This window comes from Microcebus murinus, chromosome 11 (assembly GCF_040939455.1).
Source record: "Microcebus murinus isolate Inina chromosome 11, M.murinus_Inina_mat1.0, whole genome shotgun sequence".
In the NCBI taxonomy this organism is placed as follows: Eukaryota; Metazoa; Chordata; class Mammalia; order Primates; family Cheirogaleidae; genus Microcebus; species Microcebus murinus.
Window position 1 is genome coordinate 54,561,275 of NC_134114.1, and position 25,243 is coordinate 54,586,517.

Consider the following 25,243-nt stretch of genomic DNA (forward strand, 5'->3'; position numbering starts at 1 on the left):
TCTTACTGAGTCGTGTGAGACACTGCACTCTGTTGCGTGGCAAATACAACCATCAACCAAATACAAACTCTTTGCATAAGATGCTTGTCATTAAAATGGTACAGGAGCAGGAGGCCTGAGAGATTCCTTCTGGTTGAGGGAGGAGTGGATTATTATTATTATTTTTTTGAGTCAGAGTCTCATTCTGTTGCCCAGACTAGAGTGACAAGTCATCAATGTAGCTCACAGCAACCTCAAACTCCTGGGCTCAGGCGATCCTCCTGCCCCAGCCTCCTGAGTAGCTGGGACTACAGGCATGCACCATGACGCCTGGCTAATTTTTTCTGTTTTTAGTAGAGACAGGGTCTCACTCTTGCTAAGGCTGATCTTGAACTCCTGAGCTCAAGGGATCCTCCCGCCTCGGCCTCCTAGAGTGCTAGGATTACAGGTGTGAGCCACTGTGCCCAGCCTGGATTTTTAAAAAGTTTCAGGAGACTGTGGTATTTGAGCCACTCTTTGAGTTGGGGGTTGAATTTGGACTTGCAGAGATGGGGCTGGGGAAAGGGTGTTTCTGGGAACAAGCTCAGAATAAGCTGAGTAAAGGCACAAAAGGGTGAAAATCTTGGATTGAGTATTATAAATAGATATTGGTTCAATTTTGTTGAAGTGGGGCATGCAGAGGGAAGCAGTTGGACAGGTGCATTGGGACCTACCTGTTCATGGAGAGCTTTACATGCATTTACTCCAGTGCCAGTGAGAAACGGTTGACATGTGAGCAGAAGAGTGACATGGTGAGATGTCGTCTGGAAGACTGCTGTGTGTGGAACAGATTGGAGAGGGATGAGCTCCAGGCAGGGGAAGCTGGTGAGGCACATCTGGAGCAGTCCAGCTGTTAGGTGATGCGGGCCTGGCTGTGGGTGATGGAGAGGTCAAGGTGTTTGTGAGCGAATTCCTGGACCGTGGACTTTAACAACCATGAGCTCTGGGAGCAGGGGGAGGAATGTGCCATTTGGCTCTGGATGTTGTGCCTTCATTAGAGTTTGGAGCTGTGGGTTTGGTGGGGAGGAGAGGGGAGGCTATATGTTGGAAAGAAGTTTGGTTACCCTGGACTATAAGGGCAAGAATGAAATGTGTCTTCTTCGCAGACTACCCTTAGCACATGCAGCAGAGCTTGGGTGGCAAGTGGTGCCCAGCAAATTTTTGTTGAGTTTGAGTTGCCAACCAGGCTGTCCAGAAACTGCCCCAGAAGGCATTTAGAAGTGGCTGCTGGGGCTTGATGGGGAAATAGATCTCTCTAGTCTGAGGGCTGCCACAGAGCCCACAGGAAAGAGAGGGGGCTAGAGATAGATCTTTAGCGAATGCTTTAGCAAGTGAGAGAAGAGAAGTTGTAAAATAAATGGTTTGGAGGTAGGGAAAGTCTGAGATGTCTGGAGGCCAAGAGCAGAGAGGGGGTCAGGAAGGAGCAGGTGGGCTGATGAGTGCTTGGGGCGAGGAGAGACTCAGAAAAGGACACTGAAGGGGGCCCACAAAAGCTGTTCCAGAGGGTGGTAGGGACAGACATCAGAGTGGGATTAACTGCTCAACTCAGTTTGGCTGTATGTTTTCAAAGGGAAGAAAAATCAGTGTTTAAAAATTGGTTATATTCATAAGTTTCTTTGGCATATTTGTTTTTGGATAATACTTCTAATAACATAATTACAACCTAGACTACAGCATCTGAAACAATATTAGTCATCTTCTGCCAGGGGAATTTTGCGTATTTGTAGCCATTTTCTAGTCCTTCTGTGTCATTATGTGCCACTACCCACATCCAGGATATATATACAGGAGATAAATTGGCAAACAGGAACAGCCTGGATCAGCTGCTTTGCCACATTTTGTTTATTTTTCCAAATTGAAAAACTGTATCAGTCACAGGTACCTCTGGATTCAACAACAGAGTTACCTTTGCTGAGACGTTAACATTAGGTAGTCAAATAGCAATTATAAAGTGGTACGGCATTGCCCAGGGCAGGTGTGTGGAGGGGGAAGGCAGCTGCCAGTTGATCACTTCTTCCCTTGGTTTGAGCCAGCTCCCATCAGAGGATCCACACACTACAACTTTTCTGCTGGGTGGGTAAAGAAGCTTCCTCTCCCCCAGCACCTCCCAGCCCCGGGCATACTACCTCTGTAACGTAGGGATGAGGCAGCAACGTGGCTGTTTCGTGTGAGGTTTACCCCTGCAGACGGGTACCTGCACGCTACATATGTGGGATCGTGGGTCATATTTTCACCCTCGAAAGGTGGTGAGTTGTTCCCCTAGACATGCCATTATTTCCCCCTCAGATACCAATAAAGACTACAGCCATTACACAGGACTGCATCCTGGACGGACCACGCTGAAGCCTCGGGGGAAACCCAGGCAAGGCCAGGATATTGCCAGGTTCTCCCCAGCCTGGGGAAGGTTGCTTCCTCCAAACCCACCAGGGTGTCTTGAGGTTCTTTTTGATAGAGTCACCCAAGACTTTCTCCAGCTCAGACTCTGAAAGGAGTTCCCAGGAATGTGCTCTTTCCTACGCTTCCTTTCATCTTAGTGGATGGACTTGAGACTGGAGGGAACCTGTTGGGAGGCTGAGCCCAATAAAATGTGGACCACCCCATCCTTCCTGAAGTTGGATCTTCCTGGTAGCTCAGCATCCTTCTGGATGTCTCTCAGATCTCCTAATATTCCTCCGGTATCCTTCTCTCTACCTCCTAAAGAGAGACTTCCCAACAGTTGCCCTCTGGTGCTTGCTATCTGTGTGTGTTTCGTGACTCAAATTGTCTTTCTTTACTCAGTCATCTAGTGGATACTTACTTAGTGTGTTCTCTGCTCCAGGTTCCAAACTAGGTGGCGAAGTTGCAAAGATATGGTCCCTGTTCTTGGGAGCTTACAAGCCAGAGAGGGAAACAGACATGTAACAAATTAGGGCACCAGTACCAGGGAGACTCAAAAGAAGGAATGATTGGTACTCTGAAAGGACAAGGGCAGGACTGGAAAGATTTAATAGAAGCAATCCTAGGCTTTTCTGATGAGGGCCTATGGCTTCGAATGTCTTGTTGTATATTTCCATTAGGATGTGCAGGAAAGAAGCACAGAAGAGACAAAGGCTTTGAGGCAGAGCTGGAATTAAATCCTAGATCTGTCATTTAGGAGTTGTGAGCTTCAGTTTACTACTCTGGAAAAAGAAAATAAATAGTATTCTTCATCTTGCAGATTAAAAAAAAAACAAACCTATGAGGCCAGGCACGGTGGCTCATGCCTGTAATCCTAGCACTCTGGGAGGCCAAGGTGGGAGGATCCCTTGAGCTCAGGAATTCGAGACCAGCTTGAGCTCAGGAGTTCAAGACCAGCTTGAGCAAGAGTGAGACCCCGTCTCTACTAAAAATAGAAAAATTAGCCAGGTGTCCTGTTGCTCACCTGTAATCCCAGCTACTCGGGAGGCTGAGGCAGGAGGATCACTTGACCCAGGAGTTTGAGGTTGCTAGGCTGACACCATAGCACTCTACCCAGGGCGAGAGATCAAGACTCTGTCTCAAAAACAAACAAACAAACAAACAGCAAAAAACAACCATGATCGTCACTTTCCCAGAGGCTCTCATCCTTAGCTCCTGACCTGGGGTGTCAGTGTGATGACAAGAATAAACAGAGTAAAGGCTCTCAGGCTCCATTAGTGACCTGTCAGTAGTCATGGACTATGAAGTAAAGGAAGGATGGACTATAAATTTGTCACCTTAGAGAAGTGCTGTGAGGATTGGTGTATAAAACCAGCTAGGACTAGAACGGTACTAATAAATACATCTCCCACTCATTGTCAAGCTGCCGCCGGAGAGCCAAACGCTCACTGCCCAAAATGCCATGTTCCCTCCCTTTTCTTTCATGGCTGTCAGTACTAATACTGTCCTCAAGGGCCACTCAGCATTAGTTCCTGCCTTCTCCCTTTGCTCCCTTCATATTAACTTGCCTTCTCCTTCTGTTAATGCTTGAAACCAGTCATGACCTGATTTGAATGTGGAAGAAGTTGCGACAGTGGCCAGGGGCCATTGGGAGCTGCAGATTTGAGATATCTTAAACATCCGTTGTTTGGAGCAGGATTTTCCTACAGGAAATTTGTGCATTCGTTCAATGGGGATAAAATCACTGGATGACATCCATCATCTGAATCAAAATTCACCCTGAGTTCTACCTTCATCACATTCCAGAACACACGTGTCAGAATTTGCACTGCAGACTCCATGGGCACCTGGAACCCTTAAGAGGAGACATGAATGTTTCACTTCCACCATGATAGCATGAGTTCTGTGGACCTGCTCTACCTCAAGACTATGAAAATTATTAAAGAACAAGAAACCAAACACTTAAAGTCTCTGGAAGTGGCCATATGGACATTCAGCAAAGGAAGGAATATTTATTCAAAAAAATCTATTAAAAATCAGTGACAAGATGGAAATTCGTGGTACTTGAAAGAAGACTTCCACCTTTCTTCCCCAGTCCAAACTCAGGGAGATGGAAATTTCACTCCATGCTGGTGTAGCCAAGAACAGAGGGCTCCTTCTACCCTAGCTCCTAATTGGAGAGCTATCTTCCTGGGAGGGAGAGAATGTCAGCATTTCTCATCCTGCCCTCAGCAACCTGTTACTGAGCTAAGTTCCAAGCAAACGTAGCCCAGAGGTACAGGGTTCCTTCTTTCATCCAGCCTCCAACCACAGGACAGAGGCACTACCTTGGGCATGGCATGCTGAGAATACTGTTACCCTTGCCTTGCTTGAAGCGCTGTAGTTTCACACAGGGAGATGCGAGGATGAGAAGACCCCTTAGGATACTGCCCTCCCAGCACTGACAATTCAGCTACAAGAGTAGGGGTGTCACTCAGTGAAAAGCTGCAGCCCCAGCTCCAGAGCCCTAGCTCAGAGACTTTGCCGTGGGAAAGGTAGGTTGTAAAACTAAGAACTCCCAGTATCTTAAAGGAACTGACTTTGTTTGCAACAAAATATGGGGAAATTCATGCCTAAGAGTGTTCCCCAAAACAGTGAAGGTTACAGTGAAAGTCATTTGGGACAAGATTGATAGTTTCATTGGATATATAAGTTAAACTGTAACTACACTAGCCATGAACAATCTGAAAATGATATTAAGGAAACAATTCCAGTTAGTTAGTTAGTTAGTTAGTTAGTTAAGACAGGGTCTTGCTTTGTTGCCTGGGCTAGGGTGCAGTGGTGCAATCATAGCTTGCTGCAACCTCAAACTCCTGGGCTCAAGCCATTCTACCACCTCAGCAGGAGAAATGAGGATCCAGAAATGAACATACATCTGTCATTAATTGATTTTTGATTTTTGACAGGAATGCTAGGACCAGCCAATGTGGAAAAAATAGTCTTTTCAACAAATGATACTGGGACCACCGGATAGCAGCATGCAAAAAATGAAGTTGGAACTTTATTTCGCAACATATATAAAGATTAACTCAAAATAAATCAAAGATTTAAATGTAAAAAGTGAAACTGTAGAACTCTTAGAAGAAAATGAAATCGTCATGACCTTTGATTGGCAAAGGATTCTGAGATCTGACATCAAAATGCATGCAAGAAGAGTATAAATAAATTGGGCTTTATAAAAATTTAAACATTTTGTGCTTCAAAGCAACAAAGTGAAAAGACAGGCCACAGAATGGGAGAAAATATTTGCAACTTATATATCTGATAATGGACTGTATCCAGAATATATAAAGAACTCTTATAATGTAATAAAAAGGCAAATAACCCACTTAAAAAAATCGCAAGAAACTTCAATAGATATTTTTCCAAGGAAGATTTCCAAATCTGGAAAGCAAGGAAGCACACATAAAGACGCTTGGCATCATTAGTTATCAAGAAATGTAAATCAAAACCAGATAAGATACCATTTCATGCCCACTAGGATGGCTAGAATCAAAAAGTTAGGTAATAATAAGGATTGGCAAGGATTTGGAGAAATTGGAACCCTCATGCACTGCTGTTATGAATGTAAAATGTTGCAGCTACTTAGGAAAAAAGGCTGGCAGTTCTTTACACAGTTAATTATATAGTTATAATATGACCCAAAAAATTCTACTTCTAGGTACATACCTAAGACAAATGAAAACAGTCCATAGAAAAACTATACAAATGTCTATAGCGACATTATTCATAATAGCAAAAGGTGGAAACAACTCAAATGTCCATAAACCAATAAATGGATAAATAAATGTGGTATATCTATACAATAGGATATTACTTGGCCATGAAAGGAAAGACATGCAGATACATGCTACAACCTGCACAAACCTTGAAAATATTATGCTAAGGGAAAGAAGCCAGTCACAAAAGACCACATATTATATCATTCAATTTATATGAAACATCCAGAATAGGCAAAGCTATAGAGACAGAAAGTAGATTATTTGTTGCTCAGGGCTGAGGAGGATGAGAGGATGAGGGGAGGAGATGACAACTAAAAGGTAGGAGGTTTCTTTTCTAAGTGATGAAAATGTTCCAAATATGAATGTGGTAATGGTTGCACATATCTGCTAATATATTAAAAACAATTGGATTTTACCTTTTACATGGGTGAATTGGATAGTATGTGAACTATATCCCAATAAAGCTTTTTACAAAAAAAAAAAGAAGAGTAGGCATATAAGGTTGCTTGGGAAATTGCCTGCCTTGTAAATTTAGGCCAGGTATATCTGTGTAGATTCCTGTGAACAGTGCCATTTTAATTATTATATAAAATCCAGGACAGAAACAGTAAAGTGGTGGGATCTTATCACCTAGTTCTCCAATTTAAAATTAAACCTGTTACTCAGTTCTATTAGCTGTGGCCTACATTTCCATGTCACTGATCACTTTACTCTGCCTATTTATAGTCTTTAGACTGAGGCTCTTGGATAAGTTTGGCTTAGAAAGGAAAAAAAAGCTATTTTCAGAGTAATAAGTTCTATGAGCCAGTAGGTTAATAAAATTATAGCAACACCAAAGTATAAAACAAATTCTCATTGACGTGGTAATGGGAGGGGACACGGTCAGATAATGATATTCTTGAGGTTGAAGTAGTGTTAACTCTTTAGCCCTAGTACACTTGAATGTTTTTTTTTCTGAAATGTTCAATGAATGCTTCCAAGGAAATGGCTGTATATTTTATTATTGTTCTGATTTTTGATGTTGTGATGCTTAGAAATATTGTAACTCATTTTAATGACTTAGTGATGACGATAGCACCCATGGTACACTGAATGCCGTAGAGAGCAAATAAAAGACAGGTACTAATTCACTGGGGCCTTTGGGCTGGGAATCAGAAGTCCAAGGTTTCTTACTAACCAGGTCACTGATTGCCCTAGTCCAGACTCATCTACCCAGACTCTGGACTGGGTACATCTGGATTATACCAGATGCTTCCTAACAATCTTATCAGCTCCAGACTCTGTGATGCTAAGATCCTGAGAAAGATGAATCCTCTCTATGTATTTTAAGCAGAAGAAAGTTAGTAAAAAGTGCTGCATACATTTCACATGCCATCTTATCAGATAATTGGATATTTCTGAGATTTAACTGACCTTAGATGGGTTGAGCCCTGACTTGCTTGATCCTTTCTTTTCACTATGGATGCATTTCCTCCACCTCTTTAGCAGTCTGTAATCCTGATGGCAGTATTTTCCAAACTGGATCATGTAAGGTATTAAAGTTTGTTAGATCTCTTTACTGGAGGACTTCTCAGAGCCTTTAATATGCTAATTTGAGACAATTGATACAACTTTTTCAAAGTGAATAGACTATGATGAAGCCCTTTATTTCATAAACTACTATGAATACTTCACTGAACTAGAGTTTGGAGGAATCCAGTTTAGAGGCTTCTCCAAACCAATGTCAAAATTCACCTCCCCCAGGAAATGTTCTTTGGTTGCTCTGTGTTTATTCATCCTTGGGTCACCTGTTCTTGGCACAGTTCCTGACATTATAAGGCCTGGCACATAGTTATTACTCAAAGTATGTTTGTGGAATAATGATTGAATGAACAAATAAATGTGTACATGGTAGACTATTGCCAGCTATTCTCCAAGCTAATCAATATTTATGCATTAAGTTTGCATAGTACAAATTAGCTCTGCTTATGAATGATTTTTCCCATGAACCAGAGTTTCAAGTTTGAGGTCTGAAAGGTGCTGCCATGCCAGCTAATTTGTAACCCTGTTTACAGGGTTAAAATACCAGGTATTTTATTTAGTGGTGTTGTCCTGACCCTGCCCAACCCCGCCTTCCAGCCTCACGGGCAGAGCCCCTTCTCCATTTTGAGCTCTTTTGTTCACATAGATCAAGCATTAAAAATTTTCATAATGAAAACCAAATTAGACCTATGATGCCCCATTATTATAAATGTTCTGCTGTGTGTGGTCAACACCTTCCCTGGGTTCTTGAACCTCATGCTTTCCTCCTTCTGCTCAGAAGAAAGAATGAACTTTTATTAATATATATTCCTCTTGAGTTTCTATATGAGCGCACGAGGAAGAGTCTCTGCAAATGCAAAGGTAAATGTCTCCTGAGCCCTCGTGTTAGGTACAGTGGGGCACACATTGATGTTGGAGTTTCCTGACTGGCAGACTCCTCTCCTACAGTTCTCATGCCCAATAGGTATGCCATAAATACTTTCACCCTACTGTCTTCTGAGAATAGAGAAAATATTTATTCACCCGCATTTACCCTTCTTTCAGCAGACAAAGATGGGGATTGTTTATGCCCTAACTCAGTTGTCAAGTAAAAAACTCTAACTTCCTCTTTTCTTAAAGCCCTTGAAGCGTGCAAGTCATGTGGGAATAATTTGTTTTTAAGGTGCCATGTTTCCTATAAATACTCTAATGTTATTTAGAAGTGGTAAGGGTTATTTTACTCTGGCTCCTTTGATACCTTTCAGAAAGAAACTCATGAATTCTTAGAGAATTACCTTTTTCCTTTTCCAGATAGTTTCAAGATCATTTTCCACACAACAATCATGTACATTAGGGACTATTGCTCATGTCAGGAAGACATTTACAATCTATACAATAGAATAAAAACTATGTTGTAGAAAAAACAATTGCCAAGGGAAAAACCAGCCAGATTTGAGTGATGCGACAAATTTAATTTGTGTCACCTCAATTTTATGTGCATACAGTTTGAGTTCTGCCAGCTGAAGACATCACAGCTTAAATCCTCTGATTTAGCTAGTTTTATTTTTTTATAGCAAGACTTTTTCAACTTGACACTAAATTCTATTTAGTATTTTTATTCAGAATGCCATGGCCAGGCATTGTGGCCCATGCCTGTAATCCCAGTGCTTTGGGAGGCTGAGGTGGGAAGATCACTTAAGGCCAGGAGTTCAAGGCCAGCCTGGGAAACATAGTAGGACCCTATCTCTACAAAAAATTTTAAAATTAGCCAGGCATGGTGGTGCATGCCTGTAGTCCCAGATACTTAGGAGGCTGAGGCAGGAGGATCACTTAAGCCCAAGAGTTTGATGGTGCAGTGAGCTACAATCATGCCACTGCACACTAGCCTAGGTGACAGAGAGATACCCTGTCTCTATTAAAAAAGAAAAAGAATTCCATGCAAATAAATTATGGTTTTGGCACTCTGCTTGTCATCTTTTGTTCTTTAAGATATGCTACTGCTGGGGATGGGACTCATGGCCTTACTATTGAGGAGATATACACACACGCACACACACATACCTACACACATATACACAGTCATCCCTCAGTATCTGTGGGGATTGGTTCTAGGACCCCACAGTTACCAAAATCCACAGATACTTAAGTCCTTTATATAAAATGTGATGTAGTATTTGCATTGTATTGTTTAGGGAATAATGACAAGAAAAAAGTCTGTATATGTTCAGTATAGATGCAACCATCTATTTTTTAAAAAATATTTCTATCCAGTCAGTCAAATCTACAGATGTGATACCCATGAATACAGAGGACTGACTGTGTGTGTGTGTGTATAAATATAAATAAAATATATTTTTAATAGTTTAAGACTCACAAGAAGTTGCAATAACAATACAGAGAGTCCTGTTTACCTTCATGCAGCTTCCCCCAATGATAATATCTTACATAACCTTAGTGTATTGTCAAAACCAAGAAATTAACATTGGTATAATACTGTTAACTCAAATACAGACTTTTTCACCTTTTGTTTTGTTTTTTGGTTTGTTTGTTTCGGAGGAGGGGTATAGTTTTAAGAAATACAGGCCGGGTGTGGTGGCCCATGCCTACAATCACTTTGGAAGGCCGAAGCTGGAGAATTGCTTGAAGCCACGAGTTTGAGACCAGCCTGGGCAATGTAGTGAGACCCTAGCTCTACAAAAAGAAAAATAAAATAAATCTTATCACAGATATAGATTTATGTAACCTCACAGTACAGTCAGGATCCAGATTGTTTCATCACCACAAAGAAACTCCCTCATTTTACCCCTTTATAGTTATACCCTGTCCCCAACCCTAAGCCCATTCAACCATTAATCTGTTCTCCATCTCTATAAATTTTTACTTTGAGAGAGTTATAGAAATGGAATCATATAGTATGTAACCTTTGAGATTGGCTCTTTTTTTCACTCAGCATGAAGCCCTTGACACCTACCAGTTGTATGTATTAATTGTTTGTTACTATCATTTTTTAGGTAGTATGAATAATATCTATCAAGCTGCATTTCTTTGTTTGTTTGTTGTTAGGTAAGACTAAAGTCGGCAAGATCAAGCCAGGAGCTGAGTAGATTCAGGAACTGGGAGCAAACTGGGCAGAGGTTGGGGAGGCTGCAGGACAGAGTGGGAACTGGGTTTGAGAGGGAGGGCTGTGGCCATGTTCCACACAGAACCAGGAAGTGAGACCACATCAGAGATATGCCCAGGACCAGCACTCAATCTAGAATTAGGTGTCAGAGGCTGGATTTGAAGCCCTGCAGTTTGGCTCCAATGAGTGGCTGGTAAGAAAGAGACTTCAGACCCAGGAAGCAGAATCCTAGTCTTTCTCAGCTGAGTTATACCCAAGTTTTTGTTTTTAATTCTGACCTAGAGAAAGCACCTCACACCACTTTTTGGTCCTGAAATGATACAGGAAATTCAGGAGTTCAGTATGTGGGACAGAGAAAACAGCTCCTCTTCTTGAGGCTGAAGTCATGGAATCTACATTATTGGATATAGCCTCTAATTGCTTTCTCCTTGCAACGAAATCCAATCATTTGTAAATCTTGGTTGGGATGTGTTAGTGGGAGGGTCCCTGTGTTTCCTGTATAAATGTATACAGATGTCCAATCACCCTTGGGCCTCTTGACCCTGAACATAAACCACTGATCTCTTCTAGGCAGAATCAAAATCCATGGCCCAGAGACACCTAATCCCAGTCCTACACGGGGAGGGCTTGTCTTGACTGTGTTCACGGGAAGTTTCCCTCTGCAAGTGCAGCCCTTGCTGGCCCTCTCTGACATACCTCCCTTTAGCTGACTCAACCCCATGCTTGCCCAGCTATAATTGCTGCCAGACCCCTCCTGCCCACCATAACGTCTCACCCTGAACCCCTCCTCGCCCTGGGTACGGGTCAGAGAGTAACGTGTGGAACTCCTTTACTATATTTAACCATGTTGGCCAAAAGAAGCAGAAGAAATGCTCATGAAATTTTTAATCTCCATTTGGAAAAGGCGTCATGAAGGGTAATGGTGATCTTTGACCAAATGCCCAAGAGGCAGAGGGTTCCCTGCACTCTGTATGCTGCCTCGCTCTCTTACCCCCTCACTTTGCGTTCTCAATGCCCCGAGGTGAATATATCTTCCCTTCTTTGTCAGCCCTCATTTCCCTCTCCTAAATTCCATTCTTCTATGCATGCATTATAAAGTTCAGAGAACAAAGGTTCTCACCGGATTTAAAATAAAAATATAAAAGAATCTCCCTTCTCTGAAAATATGTAGGTTATAGGAGTTTTAGTAGTTCTGACATGATGTTCCAGGGACACTCCAGTGACAGATTTAACCCTGAGAAAATCCCCTCTCCTGCTCTTTTGTTGCTAAGACTGCCTGTAGAGACCATTGCTTAACTAATTCTTCTGGTGTAATATTCATCTTGAAGACCTCATTTGGTGCTAATGGAGCTGTGTTAAGTACCCGAGCAGGTCTCCCCTATTTTTCACTATTAATTAGTGAACTGTTTATATAAAGTATGGCTGACTTAATGGGGTCCCTGAGTCAGACAGTCCTACCTGGGCATGAAAGAAAAATATAACAAAATAAAAGCATAAAATATATTTTCTTGGGCAAAGTAGAAGAATGAATCCCTTCTAACCCTTTGAAGAAGAGTTCTGAATGTATGCTGGAAATAAATTCATCCAGGAACACAAGGTGATGAGCAGTTGGTGAAATCTGGCTGGTGGCTCCATTTAGAAGCACTCAGATTCCCAGAATCACTGTGACAATATGATGGCTGTCATTTCAATTTACTGATGTGACAAGACTGGCTGAGGTCTGTGTGAGTAGTGCACTGTACTTAGCATTTAGATATGATGTAATATTCACAGGAACCCTCTTAGTTGGGGAGGCAGTGAGCAGGATGGTAAAAAAACTAGGAATTAAGGATATTATAAAGGCTTAAGTAGGTGTATTTATCTCAGGCTTGTCAGTTAGGATTTTGTTTCTAAAGCTGAGAGAACTACCGGATCAAAGAAGATAGAATAAAACTGATATGTTCCTCATAGCACCAGGGGAATCCATCAACTGCATCAAACCATTACCTGATTAGCAAAAGCTTGGGAAAATCCTGTGTTGACTGAAGGCTAGCATATTAATGCTCTTAACTGGTTCCTTTACATGGAGCCAATTAAGGAAGTTGCCAGGCACTGCTGATGCTGCTTGGAAACCAGTCCTGGCAACCATAGCACGTGGAATTTGAGGGGATTGAGAAAGGTGGCACTAGACGAATCAGCTTGCTAGGTAGCAAGATAATTTGGCTGGTTGCGAGAACCATGCTGGTGGAATAGCGGTGTTGATCTGTGGAGAAGTGTTGTGGTTGGTAGGAAAGAAGTGGTTTCCCAAGAGAGGGTCAGAGATAATCTTCTGGAGCGCTGGGTGGCAGCTATTAGAAATCAAACTGCACATAAAGGTTGTTGGTCAACAAAACCTTTGCCCACAGATATGTTGATGTGACAACCAGTCATCACCTTAACCCCATTTTATGAAACCTACCTGCCTCTGGTGTTTATGTTGGAATGGGGGTTAGTAATGAAAGGGCAAGATCATCTCATAATGCACTTGCTCCCAATAGGCCTGCAATTTGTGGCTCTGATGGAGCAAGAAAGAGAGAGACCCTGAATCCTCATTGCCATGGGACTGCCACTCCCCACTAGGGCCCTAAGTACAGAGGATGCCATAGACTGAGGGTCCGCAAACTTATCTATGAAGGACCAGATAGTAAATGCTTTAAGCTTTTCAGGCCACCTGTGGTCTCTGTCACAAATTCTTATTATAGCCCTTTTAAAGTATGTTAAAAAAAACCCAAAACATTCTTAGCTCATAGGCTGTACAAACACATGGTTTTTTGGACCCTTGCTATAGACGTGTACACTCTTTGTTACTAGCTAAATATATGTCTCCAAATTTGGATGTGGTCTCCTACCCTGATGAGCTGGGATTCCCTTGTTCATCTAGTTTAACACCAAGGCGTCAGCTGCCTGCTTCATGCCTCCTTGGTCAGCACAAATGCTGATACCCTGGTTACTGCTATTGCTGTGAGTATTAATGGCTCAGAGCCAAGAGTCTCATGTCATCTGGCAGCATCCATGAAACTGGTAGGCTAACATACTAGCTTTCAAGTAAGGTAAAAATCTCAGACCCTTCACAGTTCTTGAGAGAAGCAGGAGAGAGTAGAAGGTTGGGGGGAAGGGAAGAAAAGGGGGTGCATGGGAGAAAACATTCTATGGAAGAGAGATGATCCAATGGAAGGGTCATATCCCCATCCCAACTACCCTGGCCTCATTTTTAAGTCTTCAAAGCTTAAATTTTGTCCTTCACAGAATCTCAGCCCTTCCTTTTGGGATAAAATGAGCCTCCCCTGGAGACTAGAGTTTGGCAACAGCAAGGTGGGTACCTGAAACACAAGTTGTGATCTCATATAGCTCTTTATTGTAAAACAAAAGGAAATCTGACCAGGATTAGATTTTACTCAAATGGCCCAGAGTTTAGGTATAATTCAATTAAAATGGGAATTTATCCTTTAAAGCAGGATATATATATATATATATATATACACATATATGTGTGTATATAGTTTTAACTAACTATATATATATATATATATATATATAACTATATATATAGGTTTAACTAACAAGAAAAATTGACACTGAATCTAATAGTGAATTTTAGACATTAGTGACAGCCATCACTGTTGAAGTGCAGAGAGAAAACTGAATCTAACACAGAAGGGTGTGTTAGAATTTCCGCCACATTCTAGACAACTTCCTATTTGTGGATGGATTTGCTGATGGAATACTCTTAACCCCAATCCTGAGTGCACTGTGCCTTAGAAAAATTATCCACAATTGTATTTTAAATTGCTAAACAATTAAGACATAAGATCTAGAAAATCACATAAAATGTATTATTTCCAACAGCTGAAATCAGAACTCTTGAGATAAAAACTAACCAATACAAACCAGGGATTTAGAGAGTCAGAGTCACTTTGGGAAAGGCAGTGTGTGGGCCCCTGAGAGGCAGAGTTGGAGTCAGGAATAAAAGCGTTAGTCCAGCCTATCAAACTTGCCTGACAGCACCGCTGTACCTCTGACAGCATCTCTATGATGGAGCAGGTTGCAGGTGGCGATGGCGTCATCCTGAGGTCTGAACGAGAAAGTGAATGCAGCACAAAGCCCTGCGATCCCCACCCCTAATACTGCTCCATTCCGCTTGGCTTATCTGCACGCACAGCTGTGAGGCTCCAGCCTGACCCCAAGGAGCAATTCGTTATTGTGACAACACTTTATGCACAATGCTCTCCCGTGCCCCAACACACACAGGGAGCCAAAGTTAAATACATTTAGTCTGATTTGTGCTTTGAGATTTAAATGTTTTTGATATTTAGGTGGTTACTGATTTACCCCACTGTGGAATCTCAAGATGAGAAAAATAGGAAGGGGCCCTGGGGGTTCTCGATTTGGGGGAGGATGGTTATGCAAGTAGAAAACCATGGTAGTGAATCTGCTTGCTGCCCAGGTTCCTAAGAAGAGCTGCTCTTCTGTCTCATCCTGTCTCTGAGCTTTATTAATCAGCCACGTTGCGATTGGCATGCTCCAGAGCACACAGGGTTTATGTCCTTGTTCGCTTCTCTCTAGGAGCTAATTAATATATTTGTTGATGAGGAAGTGCTCTCTACATACGTGTTTCTTCTCCTTGCATCATAATCAAGTCTCCTGCCTTAAAACCAAGTCACCCACCACCACCACCGCCAGCTATATAACACCCTCTGCTTCAATCCTGGTCCCCATTTACTTAGCCCCGATCTTTTCCTCACTGTAAAAACCCATTCATTAAAATAAAACAAAAACTCAAAAAATCTTTCCTAGGATTATGTGGAGAAGACGTGACAGGAACAGGAAGGAGAAATTTATAGCATCATTCTAGCTCTACTCACGATTTATTTTATGCCTTAATGTAGTTGCTTTTGATGTTTTTCTTTTGAAATAATTTGTACTATTAAAAAGAAATATTATTAATAACAATTAAACCATTTTGATCTTCCTTAAAACTGAAAGTGGAAAAATATATATAATTCGTAATACTGTAGTTCTTATAGTCTGGGCAGCCCAGTGAATGAAATGTTTTTACAAGCGTTTTAGGGTCTGGGCACAGTGGCTCACACTTATAATCCTAGCACTCTAGGGGGCTGAGGTTGGGAGGGTCACTTGAGGCCAGGAGTTCAAGACCAGCCTGAGCAAGAGTGAGACCCCATCTCTACTAAAAATAGAAAAAATTAGCTGGTGTGGTGGTGCATGCCTGTAATCCCTGCTATTTGGGAGGCTGAGGCAGGAGGCTTACTTGAGCCTAGGAGTTTGAGGTTGCTGTGAGCTAGGCTGACGCCACGGCACTCTAGCCCAGGGTGAAAGAGCAAGATTCCGTCTCAAAAAAAAAAAAAAGTGTTTTAGGAAATACAGCAGTCCCACCATTGAGTTACATCCCAAGACACTGTAGTGGGTGCCTGAAACCACGGATGGTACCAAACCCCTATATAAGTGAATTATGTTTTATGGCTTCTCGGCCTTTTGGCTAAGATCAAGTGTAGTACCTGTTTTTATTGGTTTAATGTTTTTTCCTTTACATACATACCTGTGATAAAGTTTAATATAAATTAGGCCTAGTAAGGAATTAATAATAACTAGTAATAAAATAGAACAATTATAACAATATAGTGTAAAAGTTTTTTAAATATGATCTCTCTCAAAACATCTTAATATTTTTGGACAATGGTTGACTGCAGACAACTGAAACCATGAGAAAAGCAAAACTGTGGCTAAGTGGGGACTACTGTGCTATTTCAGATGTGTGTTACTCTGTAACAAACTACCCAAAGTCTTAGTGGCTTTAAACAATAATCAGTTTATTATATCTCACATTCTTTTAGGTTAGGAATTTTGGACAAAGCTTGGCTGGGTGATTATTTTGTTCTTTGTGGTATCTAAAGAGGTCAATCAGTGGAGTTTTGCTGGTATTAATACATGGTCTCTTCTGCAGGGTCCAAAATGACTGACACCTTGGCAGGGGTGGCACCTCCCTGTGACCTCTTCAGCGTGGCAGTCTCGGGGTACTCAGAGCTATAGATGGTGGCTTAGGGCTCCAAGAACTATTGTTCTAGTAGGCAAGGTGGAGGCTATACTGCCTTTTATGACCTAGTCTTGGAAGTTACATAGTATCACTTCTGTCGTACTCCATTGGTTCAAACAGTCACCCAGAATCAAGGAGAGGTGGCATAGATGCCCCTTTTTGATGGGAGGAGTGTCACAGAATGTGCAGCCATGTTGTACAGCCATCAAACACGGACACAGGAGACTCTCTTCTATTACACGTTAGAGTACATTTTCTTTTCTTCCTTTTTCAGAGTGTAGTATTTCCAAAATACTGTTCTCAACATTTGAAGTTTTGTACTAGTGGCTCCCAGTCTTTGGGATTTTAAAGTCCAATTAAAAAAAAAAAAAAAGAATGAGCAGGATTGACATAGGAAAGCCAACTCTTTATTTTACTAAAGAAGGACATTTAAAATATAATTGCAACAACACAATTTTCTATACTATCATTTTATAAAACAAAAGGCATATTCACATCAAAATAATAGGAAGGACATATCCTTAGAATAAAGGACCTTTGTTTAAATGAATAAATTTATTTTTATGAAAAAGGAATATCATTTTCCTTGTTTTTTTTTCATCTCATGGTAGGCTGGTGGAAACTTTCTCATGAAGCCTGTCCTATGGATATGCATTTGAGAATCACTCATCTAGACAAAAGGTCTTAAGTACGCCATTTATCACACCTTCTTGGGACACTCAAGATTTGACAGTCAGAATTTCATTTTTGCACCACTTCCAACAATTGCATAGCTGTATGTGAGAAGGACTGCGGTTTGAGTTAAACCTCCTATGTTAAATTAGCCAGGTTTTGCTGATTATTTTAAATGTGCCTTAAACAGTATAGTCTCATGGAGTTTTGGAATAAGATGTTATAAGACACAGTTTCTGCCAGGGGCCAAATTGCAAATTAGCCATAGAGATAAGACTGATGCTTATGAAACAGTGACAAATAATACAAGTTAGAATGTGGGGGACAATATGTAGAAGTTGCAAACCAGAGCAATCTAGGTGTCTTCACAAAAATGTGGAGGTGAAGTTCAAGGTACAGGATTTGGATAAGAGGTAAGAAAAAGATGCTGCACGTATGATTAATTGAATAAGGATTCATGGATAAGAATGACTATGGTGTGTTTAAGGGACATCTAGGGGTTTGAGGGTGTGTTGTTTTTTTAATATGTCTTAGATTTTAGAGGAGAAAACAGAAAGGATTCAACATTCTTTTTTGTTGTCGTTTTTGACACACAATATAATTATTGATTAAAATTCCTACTTTTTTTCTTACTCAAAGTGATCACATTTTTCCCTCCTAAGCTGAGAAGCAGATACTAAATAACAGCTTCAGTCCTGTGGGTCAGCACCTGGATATTTGGGTGACTTTCCCTGAAATGCCTAGCTGTGCTTCTGACAGCTTGGGATTGAAGAGTCCATGTGTGATGCTTCATCACTAATGACAGAATAAATCTCAAGCTTCAAGTAGTGCTGCCCTGAATTCACCTGACTTTGCCAGCAGCAATGGATTAAGAGCAGCATCCATTAGTTCAAGGTGGACCCTGATATGTACTCACTCACTGCTCTGGGCTGACAACTTAGGCATCTGTCTATTTTGGGAAACAAAAGGTCATATCAGAGCATCAGAGATGGCCGGCTGAATTTTCTCTTTTGCCAGAATCTATTATGATCTAGTCTGTTTGTTACTTTGATATCTGCCTAAACTTAAACAACAACAACAATTAAAAACTTTACAGGTAATTTTTCAAAAGAGGGGTCTTGGAGGACTTGTGCAATTATTTTCTGATCAGTATTGGTCAAGCACTGTGTGATCTATGAGTCCATTTCAGGCCTGTTTCTCTGCCATGCATGGTCACGTTCCTGGCATTGTCTGGACACCCCTGACTTACACAGCGAGTGTCCTTGCCCTTCCAGTTGTTATAAAATATGAAAAGATTTAACAGAGACATAGATCAAAGATTATTTTCTGGTTCTGTTCCTCTAAAATACCAGTTCCTTTTAGATTGTTATGCTCTGTTTGATCACTGTGCTGACAAAAACCCTTTCACTGTAGCTATGCGTAAACCTGAGAAGATTAACACACATCTCATGAGACTGCGTTCGAACATTTTCTGGCATCAAGACACACGATAGCACTGTTCTTCCGAAACAGCCCACTTTTTCGGTAGCACAAGCCCTTTGCTGTGGTCTCTTATATTTGTGGCTTGGTTTCAGGGCAATCACATCTGTATTAATGTGCTTGGCGCCTTTCTTCTCTCTTCACTGCTATCCAGTACTGGTGCATTTGTTCCAGTTCCTTCCAGTCCAGTGATGTCAACCCTCTTGCTCCTCTGAATTGCAGTTGCACTTAGCACCATCCCAGCCACCCCTTTCTCACTGCCCACTCTTCTTTATTCTCTGCTTTCGTCATTCCTACTGGCCTCAGACTGCTCTTTCAGACCTTGCCAGTGACCTCTTCCAGGACAAGCCCAGAGGTCTTTCCTGAGCCCTTGTGCTCTGGGCACTGTGGGGCAGCCTTTCTTTTTCTCCTTTTCCTCCGAGATGTTCTCTGCTCTACCTGGACGCTCTGTTTATTTTCTTGTCCACACTTCCTTGTCTCACTGCTTTTCCTTCTTGCTCTCTAAATGTGGCTACTTCTCAAGGGTTCACCCTTGGGTTCCTGTTCTTTCTTTCATTTATTCTTGCAAGGAAATCGATGGTCCACACAGCTCTCAGTGGCCGAGATAGGCTGCCACCTCCCAAGCAAGTTTCTTGTTTTCCTGCCCCCCAGCCTTGGTGTTAAGCTTTATATTGCTCTCAGATATCTCCACTGCCTGTTCAGTTATTATACATCCACCCCCAGGCAAACTTTCCCACTATAGGCAAACTTTTCTTCTAAAGCAGGGGCTGCAGACTACAGCCTACAGGCCAAATCTGAACCTCCACCTATATTTGTAAATAAAGTTTTATAGGAACACAGCCATGCCCGTTTGTTTACATATTGTCTGTGCCGGGTTTCATTCTGCAACAGTGGAGTTTCATAGTCGTGATAGAGTTTCATAGTTGTGAACATCTTCCTCTCTTGTTTAAGACATGGCCCCTCTTGGGCCTGCCCTCCTCTTGTGTTTCCTTTATTAATTATATTACAACTTTATCCTAAGCTGAGGTCCTCAGTGTCAGCTTCTCACACATCAGTTTATAACAACTATGGGCTCTTTTTTTTTTTTTTTTTTTTTGAGACAGGGTCTTACTCTGTTGCCTAGGCTGGAGTGCAATGGCTCAATATCACAGCTCACTGCAACCTCCAACTCCCAGGCTCAAGTGATCCTCTTGGCTCAGCCTCCTGAGTAGCTGGGACTACAGGTGTGCACCACCATGCCCAGCTAGTTATTTTTATTTTTTTGTGCAGACAGAGTCTTGATATGTTGCCCAGGCTGGTCTCAAACTCCTGACCTCAAGCAATCCTCCCACCTCAGCCTCCTAAAGTGCTGGGATTACAGGTGCGAGCCACCATACCAGGCCTGAACTATGGACTCTGACTACTGAACATGCCCCCAGCCTTCCCTGTCTTCTCCAATCCTGTGCCCCTGCCTTAGACCATGCCGCCATCCTTTCATCCCTGGACTCGGAGTTGTCTGCTCGGTGATACTCCTTCAGCTGGTCTTCCTTCCGGGGCCGGGGCCAGGGTCAGGTGAGGAGAGTGAGGTGTGTGGGGTGCAAGAGGAAAGGAAGCACTCACGTTCAGGGTTGTGCAAATTCAGAGTCACACCTGAGAGTGAGGCCTCCTTAAATGTGGTGCTCCAGGCACTTCAGAGGCCTCCGTGACCTGCCCTAGTCCCACGAACCCTCCTCCTACCCCCCTCCCCTCCTCTCCATCTTTCTCCCTTGTGCTTTATGCTCTACCAGGGGTCCCCAACCTATGGTGAGTTGTATAATTATGTCATTATATATTACAATGTAATAATAATAGAAATGAAGTGCACAATGTATGGAATGTGCTTGAATCATCCCGAAAGCATCACCCCTCCCTGGTCTGTGGAAACACTGTGTTCCATGAAAATGGTCCCTGGTACCAAAAAGGTTGGAGACCATTGTACACAGTTGCTGAAATGGTCTTTTCAGGCATGGATGGTGTCCAATCTGTTTCTCAGTTGCGCAAAGAACAAAGCCCAATCTTTGAGTTGAGTCGAACTTGCCTTCCAGCCTCCTCTCACCTTCTCCCCCAACCCTGAATTCCACATTTTTATCTACCCTTAGCTGCCTAGAGTCTTGGGGTGCTGTGCTTTGACATTCCTAGAAGCCTTTGAATGGGATCTTCTTCCTTCCCTTGGAACTTTCCTTAGAGAGTTCCTTTTACTTGGAGACTTTTTATTCATTGTTCAAAATCCAGCACAACCATCATCCTCTATGTGAAGATTTTCAGAATTCCCCAGAACTAATTAAGTAGTTTCTTCCTTTTTTCCCCTTAAGCATAATATACGCACCTTAATTATAGCACGTGTTTCATTTTGTGGTAATTAATTTTTTGCATGTTTTTCATCTCCCAGGAAACCAAAAGATCAAAGCCCCAGCTTTATATTAGAATTGCTTGGGAAGCTTTTTAAAAAGTCACCTGAACACTACCCCAGACCCAGAACCTCTGGATGTGGCCTTGGCATCATGGTTTTGTTCTTTTAAAGCTCTCCAGATGATTCTAATGTGCAGCTGACGTCTGAAACCACACTGTGCTAGGCCGTGAGCAGCTGCAGGGTGAAGGCCGTGTCCTGTCCATATTCGTGGGCCTCTCCTCCCTTTCTGTCCTCATGCCTCGAAAGATGCCTGGCTTGCGCTGGAGCTTAAGCAAGAGTTGCGCAATGAATGACCACCTGCTGCATTTGTTGAATCAGTGATCCGGCTCATTGAGAACAGGTTTAGTCAATTACCACTTTGCTCCCTCGGCACAGAACTTGGAGTTCAGGAAGTTTGCAGAAACAGGGATCCCCTCGGTGTTGAACTGACATGTGATATTCATGGTACACCACAAGTGACTCGTTTTAATGTTCTTGATTCCTAAGACTTGTTTTTTATTGCTTCGAATACCAAGGGGTCATAATTGCCTTTTGTGGGGGGAGGGGTGCAGAGACATACACACAAAAAATTTTTTTTACTATTTCTTCCCCTATCCAATGGGTATACTGTATACTGGCCATTTGAGAAAAGATGTTGGAGAGTAGATTGGGCTTCATTTTTAGGACTCTTCTACAGTCTGCTCACTGGATTCAGCGAAAGTGCTTTTGAGTGCCCAGGTGGACTTAGAGAGCAAGTGGCACTTGCTGCCTGGCATGGCATTACCTGCCTGTACAAGCCACTAGCTTGAGTCTCTGCCTGGACTGGCAAACTTAAATGTCAGATTTCCAAACGGAAAAGTCAGAGATGTGTCGTAGACCACATCTGATATTTACAGTTCTTTCTAGCTAAGGTGAACTGACTTTTGTTATAAATATTCTCCCATGCAAATTAGAAAGGAGGTTGTTTCCCTTTTGTACATATGCCTTCGATGTTATTACTTCCTTTGGTTTTATTTGATTTTGTGAAAGTCTACAGATGTATTTGAATACAAGTTGGCCCTTACCTGTGGCTACTAAAAATAGTAATTGAAAAAAAGGGAGGGCTTGGTTTTAGAAGCCTATTAATTATGTATTTGGATAGTGTCGAATTCCAAAAATTTTAAAAACTAGATTATTCTCCCACTGTTCTTTCAGGTGACTTCTTTTGAGAACTTGAACTGAAAGAGGCAAAAATTGTCATATCACTTTCTCCACCATTCCAGAACCCTCCTTTTTTTCCTGTTGTTTCTTTGCCATCACTATTTTTGTTTTTCCCTTTTTCTCTTTACCTCACATCAACAGTAATATTAATAAATGTTGCTTATTGAACAACTATGTGTTTCACAGTACTGAGTACTTTATTCATTGAATCATTCAAAAATCCTGTGAGGTAGGTACTGTTGTTAGTCCCATTATACAGAGGAGAAAACTGGGGCACAAAGAAATTAAGTAACTTAAGGTCACTCAGTCAGGAACTGGTAGAACAGGGATTCAGATCTAGGTCATCTGTTACAAGAGCCTGGGCTCTTAACTACCTGCTGCCTGACCCAAAGTTCAGAGTAGTAAATGGTAGTGGAATAAATGGGAAGGATACTGCATTCGATTAAAAAGATAATAACAGTTCTTTTTCTTCCCCCACCTCAATCTCCATTGCTTTAATAATGGGTTTACTTCTCAGCCCCTTTAATCAAAGAATACATTAGAACAAGTATTGGACTCTCAGGATATCATATTATCATTTCTAAGTCAGGCACAGAATTCAAAACCAGCAATGAAAAGAAATAGCAAACTGTAGATAAAGAGGAGATGCTGCAGGCTTCTTAGCATTGGGCAGGGGCATGCGGGGCGCTGGGGAGTGATGGTGGCCCCTGGAATTCGTTTTCTACGGATTTTAACCCTGTGAATACAGCAGACTGTATCATTCTTTTCAACTATTTCCAGAAATATCATTGCTATTCAGAAAGATTTATTATTATTTCACTTTGACTTTTACAATTTTGTGTTAACCTAAGAAAATCCTTATGAAAGGTGAATGTGATTGTTGCCTCATGGAGATTATTTATTACTTAATTCAGAATACCACCACAGAGGTTTTTCATTGAAAATCAATTTACAGGCTGGGCGCGGTGGCCCACGCCTGTAATTCTAGCACTTTGGGGGATGGAGGCAGGAGGATCGCTTGAGCCCAGGAGTTTGGGGTTGCAGTGGGCTATGATGACACCATTGCACTCCAGCCTGGGTGACAGAGTGAGGACTGGTCTCTTAAAAAAAAAAAGAAAGAAAGAAAGAAAAGAAAAGAAATTCAGTCTAAAGGGTGCATTGAATTTGCCATGGATAACTGAAGTGTTTAAAACAAGTTTTAAAAAACCAATTGGCTAAAAGTTGCTATGAGAAAAACACTATATACCATTTCCTAAAATTGTTTTCTTTTGTTTAAATGTGGTTTAAAATGGTATTTGGGGGAAAGGCGTACACCCTTAGGGATTGTCAGAAAGAATCAAAAGCAGCTTAGCAAAGAGACAGAAATGGAAATGTGATATTTATCATGGGAAATGAGGGTATATTAAAGAAAATAGAACCAGCCCTTGTGTTAAAAAATGCCTTAATGAGGAAGTCACACTTGAGGCACTTTTTAAAAATTATTCGTATAAATTTAGGGGATACAAGTACAGTTTTGCTATAGGGATATATTAATTTTGATCAAGTCTGGGCTCTTAACGTAACCATCACCCAGATAATGTAATGTATATTGTGCCCATTATTGAGGTATCTTTGTTGCCTTCTAAAAGCCTGAGAAGTTGGACTGGCCAAGAATGGCCTTTGCCAGAGCTGTGGTAGGAAGAGCAGGTTGAGTTTATGTCTCAGGTCAGATTCAACCTCCTGAAAGCCCAGCCGCATTAAAATCTTCATTAAGTTCATGAAAGCATCCTAGAGTCACAGCCTGCCCTCTCTAAACATCTCTCTCCTGGAATTGAAGTGGAGGTCTGCCCCTCGTCCTGAGGAAGGCAGCTCCCAGGGGAGGTGAGCAGCTTCTAAGTCCACAGCTCCTCCTGTCTTTGGAGTGAAAATATTCTGCAGCCGGGATAGCCTCCCTTCAAACATGTAGTAGCCACATGCAAACTTTAAGTAAAGGACGTATTAGAGAGGTTATCTGTTTTAATGAAAAGCACTTTCGGACTCTAAAGTGCACACAGATCCCTTGGGGGTCTTGGTCAAGTGTAGATTTGGGGTCAGTGGAGGAGGCGGTGCCCTAAAAACCTGCATTCTAACAAGTTCCCCACGGGGACAGTGTTGCTGCTCTGGGGATCATACATACTTTGAGGATCTAAAGACCTGATTTCAAGTTCTGGCTCCCCACAACCTCAGTTTTCCCACTGTTAAAATGCAGGGCTTTGGAGTAAGACACCTTTTAATTCCTCTGGTCTGCTGCATCGCCAGGCCTGGAGAGCAGAGAAGGCTGGTGTTTGTCCAGGGCGCAGATCTGCCCTTGAGTTTCCGAGGCCTCCCTGTTTTAATGCTGTGAAGACAAAATGGAAAGGTGAACACACACAAGGCAGGAAATACAGTTTGTATTCTGACAGCCCCAGAGTGATTACAGTCACTCACATCATACCTTTGCCAACGTTCGGAGGTTTGGCTTTAATTAGATCACACGGTCCACAAATGAACATTCTAATTGTGCTGTGTGGGTTTCAAGTAAGCTGTTGGAGAGGCTGAATGCTTTCCATAGCATGCCCGGTGGAACAGCCCAATCTCCAATACGAATCCAGCACAGTCACAATAGATCACTACCTTTAGAATAT

The 25,243-nt window shown here is 41.9% G+C and overlaps 1 protein-coding gene and 1 pseudogene across 1 annotated transcript in view; both read left to right on the plus strand.

Moving 5' to 3' along the window:
* SV2C (synaptic vesicle glycoprotein 2C) overlaps positions 1-25,243 on the plus strand; it is a 203,030-nt gene that overhangs the window by 58,047 nt on the left and 119,740 nt on the right. The window lies entirely within an intron of this gene.
* On the plus strand, positions 16,269-16,392 carry LOC142874123 (uncharacterized; annotated as a pseudogene).